The following is a 12,724-nucleotide window of genomic DNA, read 5'->3' as shown; positions in this document are numbered from 1 at the left end:
TTCAGTTGTCAACAGCTAGGGGAGAGGGTGTCACTGGGCATCTAGTGGGTAGAAGCAAAAGATGCTGCTGGCCACCCTACAAGGCACAGGCCAGACTCCCCCATAACAGAGGATCCAAGTCCAAAATGTCAGTAGCTCCAAGGTTGAGAAATCCTGGTGGAAGGAAAGAACCTTGATCAGCAACCCTGAGTTTTAATCACAGTTTCCTATTCATTTTCATCTATTATTTTATTTTGTTTTCAGGGTTTTATGTCTTACAGATGATTTTATTTTTATTTTAAACCCACTCAACTTGGTTTCTACCAGTGTCATCTTTAGAAGGTCTTCCTCCAGCTTAGAATCACATAAATGTTTACCTATGTGTTACGATTTCCCTTTTTACATTTAAATAGTTAATCCATTTAGAATGAATTTTGATAAAAGTTGTGAAGTAATGATCTAACAATTTCTTTATTGTATTAAAACTCTTTGTACCTGGAATATACAAAATCACTTCTATTTCTTGACCAAGCCATGGCTAAGAGGATGTGCTTCACCAAAACAAGGGAATTAACTAAGCAAAAGGAAGGATCAGTTTGAATCAGCTTCATTCTTGTGTGCCCAAAAATTTAATGCCAGATTAAATAAGATGGACGTTTATTTCTCACATTAATAAATAAATAAAAGTGTGGCAATAAGCAGACCAGTGCTTGTTTCGTGGCTCTGTAATTAATTATTAGTGACCTAGACTCCTTCAGGAAGCCCTTGTCATTATGATCCAGTATGGCTGCTGGGGGAGTTTGGGGGAGAATGGATACATACACATGCATGTATGGCTGAGTCCCTTTACTGTGCACCTGAGACTATCACAACATTGTTAATCAGCTATACTCCAATATAAAATAAAAAGTTTAAAAAAATGGCTGCTGGAGCTCCAGCCATCACATTCTATTCCATGCAGCATGATGAAGAAAAAGACAAAAATGGGTGAGCCTCTTCTCTTTAAGAACACTTTCTAAAGGTCACATCCGTTATGGCTTACATCTCCTTGGCCAAAAATAATTTACAGAGCCCACCTGCTGCAAAGGAGGCTAGGAAATGTAATCCATTAACTAGGCGAATAGATAGCTTACAGTGTCAGCCAGGAATGTCAGTATACATCCAAGATCACATAAGTATATGCAAAATGGCAACAGTGATGAAGACCCTCAGAGGAGAGCTCGATGGCATCACAGAGTTATGCATATCATAGTGGGAGCTACAAGAGCGTGACGAGGCAAGGAAGAGACTCCCAGGCAGACGGGACAGAACGAGCAAAGGCCCTGGGGCCGGAGGGAGGATGTCAGCCCTGAGTGGGGAAATCACACAGTTTTCCCAAGACTGTTGACTGTTTCATGCTTGTTGTCACAGACTAATCATTAATAGCATCCCTCTTCCCTCTCAATAGTGTCAGAGTTCAGGGAACGTGCATCAGAAGATGCTGTAGAAAGATAAATGGGACCAGAGTAGGCTTTAGCCTTGCAGTCTCTGCTAACAACCTGGGTCATTATCCCAAGAGCGACGGGGAGCTATTTGAGGGTTTTGAACAAGAGCATCACATGAGCAGGTTTTCATTTTGAAGAGATCACTTCGGTCTCGATACAGAGAAGAATTTCGAGGAGGTGACCAGGTGATCCGGGAGGGGTCAGAATCTATGACTGTGGTTCAGGCAGAGAAGACAGTGGCTTGGATGCGGGTAGTAAGGTGAGACAAAGTTAGATTTAAGTGGAGAAAGGGACGTGGTTAGACTCAAGATACTTAGGGGGTACAAAGACAGGCTATGACGTGGGGGGAAAGAGACCCTCAGTAGTGATGCTAGGATTTCTGTCTGGCACAATCGCAGGAAACATTAGTGAAGGTAAGGAGAGATGCTAGCTAGGCAGTGGGATGAGCTGGGATGAGCTCAGGTGGGAAGTACGGGCTGCAGCTGTACACCTGGGAATCAGTGTCACCTGGATGGTAGCTGAAGCTGTGGGTGTGAAGGAGGGGACCTGGGCACACGAGGAGAGAGCTGCGGATGGAGCCTAGGAAAGTCAACGTGAATAGAGGAGTAGAGCAGGGCGAGTTTCAAAGGCGACTGAGAAAGTGCTGACAGAGGCAGGGAGAAACCCGAGACTGCGGTTCCAGAAAGCCAAGAGAAGAGAGGTCACAGCAAAACGCCGCCGGATGGAAGACACGGAGCCCAGTGATGACCCTCGGGAGACGAGGGGTGTGGGGCCAGCTGCAGGAGGCTCAGCCGTGCGCAAGAGGGAGGGAAACGGAGGCCGTAAGTCCGGGAACATCTGTGAGGTTTCAGACTGGGAGAGGGAGGGGACAGGAGGCCCGGGGGAAGGTGGAGGGCAGGGCTTCTCTATTCTGAGGGTAGGAAAGGTGGAAGCAAGTGGAAATATTCCAGGGAGAAGGGAAAAGCAAGGAGGAGGAGTAAGCAATCCTAGAAGGTTCCTGAGAAGCCCGGGGGGAGGAGTCCAAAGCGCAGGAGGAAGGAATCAACTTGGAAAAGACAAAGGGCAGTGGGAAGGAAGGATAAAAGCCAGCCCAGTGGGCGGGGGTGTCTGCAAATCTGGAAGAGGGAGCTGAGTGAGCGCCCATGGGAGTGAGGGTGGGGGGAGTAGGAAGTCTGTTTGCCAAGAGCAAAGAAGGGGATGGAGGTAGAAGGGGAGCCGGAGGTTTCACGGTGGTCTGAGGTGGCCACTGCAGAGAGTGGTGGGACAGAGGAAAACAAGGAGGGTTCCAGGTGGTTTGTATGTGCGTGCACACATATGCACACGCACACATGCAACATGCACGCCCATGCACACACACACCCACACACATGCACACATGCAATGAACACCCATACACATGCACACACGCATGCACACACTGGCCAGGACCCAAAGTCTCTCCACACTCCGTAAACGCTCTCTCATATCCAGGCCTCCCTCCTCCTTTCTTCTGGCCTGCCTGGTGTCTGTCCCCTCATTTTCCCATCCCTGGGCTCATTCCCACAAGATGCGGCCTGAGGAGCCCTCTGAAGGCTGGGCGGATGGTGAGAGGGAAGAACGCTGCCAGCACCCCACATTTCATACCCATCCTCTCGTCCCCGTCACATTTACAGAAATAAGTTCGAAGCAATCGAAATGACCAAGAAGAGGAAGCTCTTCAGTGTTCTGGCCAAAGCCAAGCTCTGCTCATCTGTCCAGGGAGCAGCAAATGCTGGTGTTTCAGAGAGGGGACAACCTGGGTAAGAGTTTAGCTCAACTTCTCCTTTTTCTAATAAGGAGGCCGAAGCGCAGGGAAGTTTAAGGGCTGCATCTCAGCTGCGCGTGTCCGCATTCTTTGATGATTAATCTGAGCACACTGGACACAGAGACACTGAGCGCTTGATGAAAGTGAATTATCTCCCTTCTCTGAACTCAAAGCTGCTTGCACCCAAGTCAAAGGCACCTCAAGTCTGAATCTGAAAGCCTCTCTTTTTAACTGGGGGAGAAATCGTGTCACTTCATTTCAGAAGGATCCGAAGAGGAAATCTCATGAAGAAGGGACACAGCCCAGGATTCTGGAGCTGGAACGCCGAGCGCTCTCAGGAGTGGGAGGAAATTATTCTCCTGATCTGGAAACAACTCTCACTTGGAATGAGAGTCTCTTGCTTCCAGACACTCCAAGGACAGCAGGGGTCAGAGCCTGGGGCTTTGATGGGTAGAGAGTGGGGGGAGGCCTGCAGGGAGTGAGGGTGCTGGTTGTGCCTGGGCTGTCCCGGGGGAGCTGGGCTGTTAGGGAAACCCACGGGGGTGCTGCGACCAGCGCCAGGACACCCGAGTGTCTTCAGTTCTGGGTCACTGAAAGCACACGGCTCCTTAAGCGTCCATAAATCGCCTGATCTGCCTGAAAGAAACTGACAGTGGGGCTTCAAAGAAAATCCATTTCTGGAATAATAAGAGAGTGCTGCAGCTTCCACTGAGCAGATTCAAGGCAAAGCCCAGGGCGCCCAGGGGATTTTCACTTTGCAGGGGCGGGTGGGGGGTTGTCTGTGCCTGGAGGTTGAACCAGGGGATGTGAGAGGTGAAATTGGAGGCAAAAGCCCTCTCCGTCAGCCTAGAAGGGCAGCCTTGCTTCTATTCTTCACCCATCTCGGAGAAAAATTAAGTAGACGTCAGAGCCATCTGCCAGCGCTGAACTGAAAGAAGGGAGACAAAGAGGAAGGGAGGGGATGGTAGAGCCCTGGGGGGAGGATGAAGGGCGGTAGGAAACAAGGACAGAGACCATCGCTATTTAACCCCGCTGAGCTGGAGTCACAGCAGGGCTGTAACACTTCGTATTTGTTCTTTTGTACTCACTTAAAAGCAGAAAGGCAAATGAGCACATGAGGTTTCACTTTCATCCACACAAAATTACTGCAAACACTATTCCCCCACCTCATAACTGTGTGTGTATGTATATATGCATGTATGTGTATATACATGTATGCGTGTGCGTGTACATGCATGTATGTGTGCGTGTACATGCATGTGTGTGTATATATACATGTATGTGTGTGCATGCGTGCATATACATGTATGTATGTGCGTGTATATATGCATGCAGGTGTATATACATGTGTGCATGTATGTGTGTGTATATACATGTATGTGTGTGCGTGTACACATTATACTAACTCTCTTAATTTGGGAGCTATATCCTTTTTGCTTATTTTTAAAATAAAAACAAGTGTTCTTCTGTGTGAAAAATTCACCCTGGGGTTGAGGGTGGGAAGGAGCCGTTGAGGGTGTGCTCTGGCTCCCCCTACACCGGGTCCCCTGCACCCCTGCAGGAAGCCCGCATTCTCTTTATCTTATGAGGGTGGTTCCCTGGAGGTGTTTGCTCCTTTTCATTTTTCCCCAGCAAAAACTTTCCTGCCACATGAGGGCAAATTTCACAGGATCACCACATGGTGAAACATTGTGCCGAGAACACAATTCAGAACTTAAAGGAAGTTAATGAGGGACCCACAGGTACGAGGCTAACATCAGTGGGCCGGGGCTGCTCGCCAGGCTCGGGTCTAAGTATACTCCAGGGTCAGGATATGAACCCGGGCAAGCTGGTTCAAGTTTATGCTCTCAACCACTCGCCTGCCCCTGCATGTGTTCCCTCTGCCTCAAACAAGCCCCACCTGTCCTGCATCAAACCTCTTTATCGCTCTGCTTGTTCTGGGGATCCCTCCTGCCCCCTCCCCCAGAGCTAGGTTGGGAGCCCCTCGTATCTGCCCCCTGCCCCGGTCATCACCCAAGACTCAGGACTCCCTGCAGACAGTAAGGTCCCCGGGGACAGGGTTAGGGTGATAGCCAAGCATGGTAAGGCACACAGTGTATGTGTCTGAGTGCACAAATTAATGCAATGGTGAAAAAGACCTGGTCTTTGCCCTACAAGAGCTCTAATCCAGTGGGAGGACAGATCCCTACACGATGACCATGACACCTTATGGACAGGCTGAAGGGCTGCCGTCAAGTTTATAAATCGGGTTCCAAACTCACATGGGGAAGGACTGGTGACCTCTGCCTGGGGTGCAAGAAAAGGGCAGGATGGTGCCTAATTGGGAATGAGTCATATTTTAACAGCCAAGAAGGGAGGAGGAGAAACACTAATGAGGAAACCACATGGAGAGTGGGGACTAATTCAATCCAACCACACAGGCGCCTGATTGAGCTCCAGCAATAGACCAGGCATCATCTAGATGCAGTGAACCAAACAAACTGGGAACACAAAGCCCTTCCCTCCCGAATGTCAGAGAGAGGGAGGGAGGGAGACCCGAAACAGACCATGGCGGGAACTGTTAACCACACACGCCCGGCCAGGATGCCCAGGCAAGCAGGAGGTCAGGGAGGGAGGTGTTCCTCATCCAGCTCTGGGCTGCTGGAGGGGCTGGGGCTGGCCAGGGCCCGTGGCCTTGAGAAGTCCCTCTCTAGCACACAGGTGACCCACAGATGTTCTCATCTTCTGCACAGCCAGGAGGTAGGAGAGTTGGGAAGCTCTCTTAGGACAGAGCTGCTCTGGGAGCGGAGGATCAGGCAGGCTTTCTGAAGAAGGTGATTCCCAAGTTGGGGCCTGATGATAGAGTAAGAGTTCACCAGAAAGCAAGGTGGAGGAGATTTTGAACAAAGGAGCAGCTAAGAGTGGTGACAATAAAGAGTGCTAACCTTCACTGAGCAGCTAGGACGTGCCAGCCAGGACCTTAGCACCTCTTCAGTTATCTCATCTAATCCTCCCACCCCTCTGAGGGGAAGGAGTCATTTTACAGATGAGTAAATTGAGGCACAGAGAGTTTAATAACCTTCCCAAAGTCACACAGCCAGCAAGCAGTGAAACTGGGATTCACAGCAGGTAAATGTGTCCTGTATTTCCAAACCATGGCACTCCGCTGCTACCCATTAGAAGACCCATTAAGGCACATGACAAAAGAGCTGAAAAAACCCAGGGGGAGGGCAGGATCACATAAGCAGTGTGGCTTTCCTGGGATGCAGAGTGGTGGGCAGCCAGTGGTAAGAAACGGGCTGGGAGGAGGACACGGCATTCAGCTCAGAACAGGACAGCCACATGGACTTTAGGGACAAGGCAGGGAGGTCACGTCATGTGTCTGCAGAGGTGGATGAGGGGCAGGCCGCCCATGTCATAAGCTCCCTTTTGGGGATTTGGGCAGAAATTAAATGGGGAGCCACTGAGGACTCATGAGCAGGGGACAGGATGCTCCGTGAGGAGGATCAAGAAGATACCTCTCAGGCAGTGCCGAGAATGAGGAGGAGACGTGAGGGCAGTGATGGAGACAGGTGTTGGAAGGGCACTGCTGTGGTCCAGCGTGACAGGAGCCCGAGGCATGACGTGCTCCGCAGTCCAAATGACCGTGTGTGCTCTGTCTGCTGCCGTGATTGCTTCCTGGTTTGTATATTTCTTTCCTGACGATTGGTGCCCTCACAGGGAGGGGCTCCCAAGAACTGCGCCCTGCACACCCCTTAACACGCCCCTCCTAGCCTGCACCTTTTTGCTGTGTCCCATCTCGATAAATCTGCCTGTTTTCCCCCGAGCAGCTTCAGACACCTCAGCCCTGCGTGTGCACATCAATTAGTGACCCGCTTTAGACATTTGGGCCTCACCCTCTACCCCAGGGAACTTCTCAAGGCACTTATCAGTTACAGACACAGAGGAATTCGGGGGAAGCCCATCTCCTGCCTCTGCTGCACAAGCAGATGCCTCTTGAACCCTTCCACCCATGCAGGTCTCTCCTGGGGCTGCAGCCCACTGCCTCTGCGCGCGGCAGGCTGTCTGTCGCATCAAGTTCCTGTTTCTTAAATCAATGTCCTCGAATGGATCGTAAGACGGTGGAGGGCAGAGCCTCCTGCTTTTTGATTTTTTTTAATTTTTATTTTTTACTTATTTTATTCTGGGTCCCCAGGAAGTGCTCACAGTGGACACAGTGACAACACATTGCACATTATGAAAAAATGACGGAAATTTCTCCTAGTCAAACAGGACTTCTGCCGGGGGAAAAAGCATTGATTAAAAACTTGAGGCTATAAATGTGTGCGTGCAGTCCCGAAGCCCCAGCTTGATCCTAAATGAACTATGGTTCAGAAACATCTGCTGAGGTCTGATGGATGGATGGGGTGGGCCACCGCAGGCTGCTTTTCCCCTCACGATTTTCATCTTCAGGAGAATAAAGGCCCGTCCAGTCCACGCACGCATGGGATGGGGGTCGGGAAGGGCAGTGGGACGTTTGTCTCCAATATCCAGCTCCAGCTCGGCCAACGGCCCGACTTCGCAGCCTCTTTCTTTTGAGACGGAGACCATGGGCAGAGGCCGTCTCCATGACAACCACACAGTTCAGTCCCCCGCATGGACCAAGAAGGGGAAGGGGTGGCGGGAGGGAGACACACTTCCCCAGTTCTGTCCGGAACCAAGGTGGCCTTGGAGGACCCTGCCTTCAGCAAGGAAGCCGTGTACGGCAGTCCGGGCCTGAGGCTCCATCACCACATGGGGCTGTGGACAAAAGACACCATGTTGGCCCCAAGACAGGTCCTGAGGCCACAGGAGACCCCTGTCATCTCAGAAACTGCTATGCATGTCTGAGGGTTGGTGACATAGGAGGCTAGCTCCAAGTCACAGAAGCTGGAGACCCTTGGGCTACAGATGGGTGCCTAACCATGGGATCCAAATCTGGCCCTGCTGGCAAGAACCAGAACCACGGGGGGCATTCTTCTGCTTGCCTTCGCTCAGAATGTTCTAGTCATCTGCTTAGCGAAGTCAGTTCACGTAACTCTGGGAATCAAATCCCCATAGAGATGCATCTGCATGAAGGAAGGAATTGGATTTTTTTTCACTCTCAGTAGAATGACAAAGGCAACCCATGACAGTTCCTCCTGGTTAATTCATTCACCCACTCATTTAAGCCAAGCTGCAGGGCTACCAGCAGTGATGCACACGTGCACAGGACACTTTTAGTACCACGTACAAGACAGGGTACCTTTGATGAGAGGTGCATCCAAGACGTGTGCTCTTTTCATGAGCTACACCTACAACAGTGAACTGGCTACACAAGAATCATGGAGCGTCACCGTGCAAAAACACGCCCCAGACGCGCTGAGCTGGAAACACTGGGCAGTTCCCTCTCCAATACAAGTGAATTCCGAGTATTGTTCAAGTTCTCTGTCATCAGCGTCAATGGGAGAATTGCTTTCACTCGTGACCCGGATGTGCACATGGCCTATTTCTTACACTAACAAAAACACAGTCAATGGAAATGTGAATGTAGGGACAAGCACGATTAAGGGGGTCAGCCAACAGTTATGCTAAGTTTTGTCTTCTGGTAGGTTTTCAATTTCATTTACTGATTTTATTCAAATTCACCACTTGAACTGAAGGTAAGAGGTTAGGACAGTGGTCACTCTCTGCACAATATGTTCAGTGCCATATACTTTGTTTTTTCCAGTCACCGTGGAGATAACACAAGCCTCTTCTTCGTGGCTTCAGAAAAGGCAGCTCTTCTCGTTGCCATGGTGAAACAAACGTGAAATTCTCTCACCAACAGAGAAAACTTGAAAATCCCTTTTGTTGACAACATTTGTCATTGATTTTATCCCATCTACTTTCAGCAACCAAAACCATGAACTGATCAATCCTGTTACTGAGTAAGATTCCGTTAGACCATTAACGAGGTCTAAGTAAAAAGACACCTTTTATTTGTGCTCATTCCCTGAAAACATCATGACTATTGTGAGTAGTCATTTTAACTACTGCCCAGACAAAACAGAAAAAGCTTCTTTGGTTCATGCTTTTGTAGTTTTTCTAATTAGATAATCATTTAACAGCTTCCTTCTAAGATTTTCTTCTTTAGCCACTGAGTACATTCTATTCAAAGTGGAAAAAACTAATCATGGACATTTAAATGACTTTACGTACTTCCAAGCGCATCTCTTTTGGGCAAAGATAACACCACTCCCAGACAAAGCTGGGACTACAAGTGTTCAATAATATAATCTTTCCAATTCTATACCAATGCCTTCACCATCTATAATACTGAAATAAGTATATTGGTTTCTTCCTAAACTAAGGATTAGATATAATATTTTATCTTAAGAGTTCTAGGTTCATGTATCTCATATCTTATATCAAGTTAATAATTCCTATTTGCTAAACATTTATGAAAAAGTCTTGTAAACAGTTTGATAGTCAATACATATTCCTGGGAATCTAGCCCTGGGAAATCTTCCCAACTGTGGAAAAAGATTCTGTCACAAAGATGCTCATCCAACTGGCCAACGAGAAACCACCTTCAGTGACCAACACAGTGGAAATCATTAGAGACTGAACAACATGCAATTGTTAATGTAAAGTTTAAGAAGACCGTGAGTATAAAGAAAACATCTTCGATAAAATATTAACTGAAAAAGTGTATATAAAATTGTATACGTGGTATGATAACATTATGTAAAATTTTAAAAGAGAAATAAAACATGCATAGAAAAAAAACAGACTTGGAAAAACATCCTAACTTGTTAGCAGTGATTATCTTTAGGTAGTGAGACTATATTTTCTACTTTTCCATGTAGTCTGTGTTTTCTATAATACCCATGAATTTTCTATACTATCCACGAATTCTTTTTAATAGGAAAATAATAACTAGGAGGAGAAAGAGGAACACGCAGTGAAAACAAAATCAGATGCACCTCTGAGGATTTCATTTTTAGGTGCCTTTTCACATGGTTAGGAAGGGGATATTTCCTTCAAGTGGAGCTCCTGGTGAGTGTGAGACAGGAAGATGCTGTTTTATCACCTGCTTTAATGAATAAAAGCATAATGAGAAATGAAAATAGTTTCTCCTGAAGAAAGGAGAGCCCCCTTGCTGCAGCATGTTTTTAGAACCTGACCTGACTGGGGAGACTTTTAACAATACGCCAGCTAATTAGTCACACTATACAAAAAAAAAAAAAAAAAAAAAGGAAATAATGGAGAATCAATCGGAAATAAACAAAATAACAATACAGGAGGGAAATCATGACCAGGTTCCAGCTCCTAGGAGAGATATTCTCTAATATGCATGGGTCAAAGGAGGAAGAGAGCAGGAAACAGGAAGACACAGTACAGTTTAAACTATCACCAGCAGGCTCTGGCCACTGAGACTCGGAAAGTAATAGGGCAGCCTTCAGCGGAAGCGAGCTGTAGGAGGTGCTCTTCCTCTACATCCATCTTTCGTGTGAAATCAGTAACACATTTTATCCTCAGACTGAGCACACTGGGGTGATTAAAACCATCGCTGTGCACCCAGGGGCCTGAACAATTCTCATTTAGACGAGAACAAAACTACTCAGGAGCACCCCTTGAATCTTTTCCATTTAGATGTCTGATGCCACCTGTGAAAACAAAGGAAGAGCCCTGTGTTAAGAATGATTTCCCACTTTCATTCTCAGGATACGACGTGCTTCAAAATACATTGGTAATATACGGGTAATGGGTCCAAACGTACTACCAAAAATTGAGATTGCCTTTTGGTATTGAAGTAATTCCAAGACAATTTTTTCTCTTAAAGATGTGAGTTCTGACCAGTTTGCCAGTATGAACGGAATGACTCTGGCTGAATGGTTAAGACTCACCTCAAAGACCCAGAAAGTTTCCAAGTGCTTTATTTGCTGAACGATTTCTGATAAGTAAAGGGTGAGTTGATAAGAAAGAACTACAATAATTTATCTAAATGAACTAGAATTTAACTGCAGCAAATACAAGAATCAATGGATTATTATGTAGGGATCGAACAATTTCCAGTGCCCTCAGGGAAGTACTCCCCCACCCCCATCCCACCCCCATTCTCAGGGAAGGTATAAGGGTATGAGAAAACAAATAGCTTTCTCTCACCCTGGTTCTTACTTCCTTTCAAATTTAGTGTGGGAGAAAAGAAAATATATACACAAACGTCCCATCCCAAGTTACTGGATCAAAGGCTGACTTGAGATGGAAAACCCAGATGGGCAAATTGGCAAAGACCTGTCCCCAGATGTCCACTCCTGCCCTACTTCCACTGGTGCCAGCTCACACCCACTTAAGCTGGCATTCTCTTTCTTTGCCTCCACCCCCAGGAAAGATACACTCACCCTTCTAGAGAAAGAAGTATCAGAGAGACACTACAAGAATAATATTTCAGCAACATGTACCAGTGGGGAGAGGTAAGGGGAGAGGGCAACATAGGGATAAAGGATTAAAGGTACAAACTATTAGGTAGAAAATAAACTACAAGGATATATTGTACAACACAGGGAATATAGCCAATATTTTATAATAACTATAAATAGAGTATAACCTTTAAAAATTGCAAATCACCATACTGTACACCTATATTATATAATATCGTACAGCAACTATACTTCAATTTAAAAAATCAAAAAATATATTTTAGCAGCATGTAGGTGGTTGCCTATAAAATTACATTTTCAGTGAACCTCTTAAGGATATGCCGAACAGATGACATCAAAAAAAGAAAATGGATCTTATATCCAGAAGTAAAAAGTATACCAACAAGTTGGACATGCCAAATGCATTGTTTCTAAAGGTGCCCACTTGCACATGCAGTAACGTCCTTCTCCCGATTCATCTTCATTCACCAATTAATGAACTCTCCCTATAGTAATAACAATTTAAGTTTAAGCAAAGAGCAAGTTGCTAAGAAACCAGTCTGTCTGCTTATTTTCCTCCTAGTCAACACTTTTGGAAAAAGAAGGAGAGATGAGGAGATTAGAGCTTTAAGAGATGGATGCGTAGAGCTCATTTTGAAACTTTTCTAATTATTACATCTCTAAGGGTTTTAAAAATCATTTTAAATTGTTTTGTCTCTTCCTAGTGGTTTTTTCTATATTTCAGTTCATTAATCAAACAAAATAAATGCTTCAAAACTCGAATTATAATTTAAAGTATACTATTGTGTTCATGAAACACCGTGATGGAAGAGTTGAAATACGTTCTTCCTAAATATACAAGGTTTGTTTTCTTGAGCAGCTTGGGAGACTATACCTGCCTTCAGAGAAAATAAATATGCAAATAAATATGCAAATACAATATGCCTCAACCTTGCTCTTACAAAGTCTTCAAAGATAGAGGGTTTATAACATGATCTATAATTGTCAGAACTCAAGGAAAAGTATTGAGCTACCAGATATACTGAAAGGACCCTATCACAGTTATCCCTATAACACAGTCACCCTGTGAATAGAAA

The 12,724-nt window shown here is 46.2% G+C and overlaps 1 protein-coding gene across 2 annotated transcripts in view; it reads right to left on the bottom strand.

Moving 5' to 3' along the window:
• Window positions 1-7,277: 7,277 nt before the first annotated feature.
• The window catches only part of TRPM8 (transient receptor potential cation channel subfamily M member 8), a 117,012-nt gene continuing 111,565 nt past the window's right edge, over window positions 7,278-12,724 (bottom strand). The window contains exon 26 of one of the 2 annotated variants that reach the window (XM_033424780.2): window positions 7,278-10,874. The gene's annotated coding sequence lies outside the window, so the exon portion shown is untranslated. Of the gene's footprint in view, window positions 10,875-11,335; window positions 12,217-12,724 lie in introns of those variants that run through there. The other variant, XM_049712392.1, reaches the window with a different exon arrangement.

This window comes from Orcinus orca, chromosome 7 (assembly GCF_937001465.1).
Source record: "Orcinus orca chromosome 7, mOrcOrc1.1, whole genome shotgun sequence".
NCBI classification, from domain to species: domain Eukaryota; kingdom Metazoa; phylum Chordata; class Mammalia; order Artiodactyla; family Delphinidae; genus Orcinus; species Orcinus orca.
The sequence above is the reverse complement of the archived record's forward strand: the minus strand, read 5'-3'. Positions and strand labels throughout refer to the sequence as shown.